This window comes from Trachymyrmex cornetzi, unplaced genomic scaffold (genome assembly GCF_001594075.2).
Source record: "Trachymyrmex cornetzi isolate Tcor2-1 unplaced genomic scaffold, Tcor1.1 scaffold1293, whole genome shotgun sequence".
Taxonomy (NCBI): Eukaryota; Metazoa; Arthropoda; class Insecta; order Hymenoptera; family Formicidae; genus Trachymyrmex; species Trachymyrmex cornetzi.
This window is the reverse complement of record NW_017295865.1, coordinates 24,335-26,795: the sequence shown is the minus strand read 5'-3', so window position 1 is coordinate 26,795 and position 2,461 is coordinate 24,335.

Here is a 2,461-nt window from a genome sequence, read left to right as displayed (position 1 = left end):
CACTGAGATTTTCTACATCGTTAAAACACAACGTACGAATCCTGCAACGTATCTACTGAAAGATTATCAAAGGAAGCCGATAGCTGGTGGATTCTACGAACATGAAAAAATACTACGCAAACGAGGAAATAAAGTGTATGTAAAATGGTTAGGAATGGACAATTCACATAATTCTTGGATAGATAAAACGGATGTATTGTAACTTTTTATTTTATTATTATAATAAAAAAAATATAACACACATTACAGAGGTATTTTATAATGTCCCCAAGGTAAAGTAATGACCGATTCGGGTACGACGTACCGCTTATCTTCGTAGGGACTAAGAGCAAGCTTCAATTCAGACACCGTGCCTCATGCAATGTCGATCGTATGCATGACTGACGTCTCGACTGTACCGTTACATCATTCAAACATCGCACATAATCGTCGAAAGTGATCGTTTTCGCGACTACGTTTTTCTTGACACCCTTTATTCTCTTCGTATCGCTCTTTCCAATCACTCTCAATGCGTACATCTTCGCTCTGAGTCCAATGAATTCCGTCATAATCGCACCACAATTTTCATCTTTCATCAAACCGGGTATTTTATTATTAACTCGCGGAATATCATACGCGTTTATCTCAGGATAATCACTCGTGTCGCATCTCGCGATATCACGCTTGATGTCCTCGTATACATTCTCACACTCCAGAAGATAAATCATGCTGTCAGTGTCTGTGTACAAAATCTTACATGTATCGCGATACAATGGTATCATGTACTCATAGTGAAATTCGTATAGACGCAACTTAGCTATTTCGAGAATACACATACCTACGTATATCGGTTTATTCATTTTTACCTCAGGTTTGCGCAATTCCACAGCAATTAGATTTTCAGAAAAAATGCTTCTACTGTGAAAATTCGGTTTCGCTATCATCGCTTCCGCACCATATCTCCCATCCCAACGCGTTATAAGTCGAACGTTAACGTGATGGCGTACGTTCTCCATCGTTTTTCCAAATACCGCGTTGTTCATCAATTTGTAAAGATTCTTCTCGAATTCGTTATTCGCGAGCATTCTAAATCTCGTATTAAGTTCGATATATCCACGAAGCCACGGGGATTGGGCGAATTGTAATATACGATAAATTTTTGTGATACGGAGACCATGATGAATACATTGTTGTAGATTGCGATAGTACACGACATAGCGCTCCTTATCGTAAAGAGTGGCCAGCAGTTTAACATTCCGTTTTCCGGGAGGTTCTCAAGCCTTCCAATCGTGCTACTTGAGCGATCGATGCATTTACGACTCCGGTAGATGTTCGTTGATGTTTACTGTTTCGACACGTCTTCCGCAAGAAATCGACACTCGTCGCATTTTTGCTCCCATACCCGATATATGTCCACCGTATCGATGCTCGTCCCACGATTAAAAAGATCCTCCACCTCCTTATCCATCTCTCTATATTTAAAAAATTCCTGCCCTCCCTTATACGTGAACCAGAGCGTTTCACCACAACTATCTGTAGGTATATCGAATTTAATTTTTTCAACGATCCTTCTATAACCACTGATTTTTCGCACACCTTTTACAGCTGCGTTCTCATACCTTCTTGTGCAATCGTCAACAAGAACTACGTGCTTTTCATCCATAAAATCTCTCGCGAACAGCGATTTCCAATTTCTCTCGTAAATGATGTGTAGCTAAATTCCAACACCTCTTCTCCTTTATACAAGATGTAACCAACGTAGAACTCGGTAACAGACGCTCGTAACAATACAGATCGTTGTTCGTACTCACGTTCGAACTGTTATCGCTGTTCGTACTTTCATGTGAACTGTTATCGCTTGACATATTAAGCATTCCAAAACTTAATGTGAAAAGGACCTTACCCCGTACGCAGTTATATATCGTTCCATCGTCGGAAATATTAAAAACCACAACCCCCTCTTATCTAATACATATATTACAAATAAAGGATGTATATAAAAATAGACAACCATGACACATCTTAACATATTCAGAGGATGTGGTATCTTCACACATACATACACTCAGGATATGTGTAACGAAAAGAAATCTATCGATTCAAATTTTTCTTTTAATTTTAATAAAATGCACGCTATAATAAGCACATACATCGAGTATATAAAAGATATAAAGGTATTTACTTGTTTATATATATAAAATAAAGTATTACTTGCTTTGAAATCACGTCCACTGATTAAATAGTTTTAACACATTCTGTAACGCGCAACATTTACTGCGTCTTCCACACCGATATGTATTGGTAGCGTCTAAAGTTTTAAGTGATTCAATCTCATCGTAATGCACATCGATCGTTTCCACTATAATGTCATCATTGTTCAAAATATCTAGTAACCACCCCTTTTTTCCAAATCCCTTCACATATACAATTTCCCCACTTTCTCTACCAACAGCTTCTGAAATCAAACGCTGCGCCATACGAT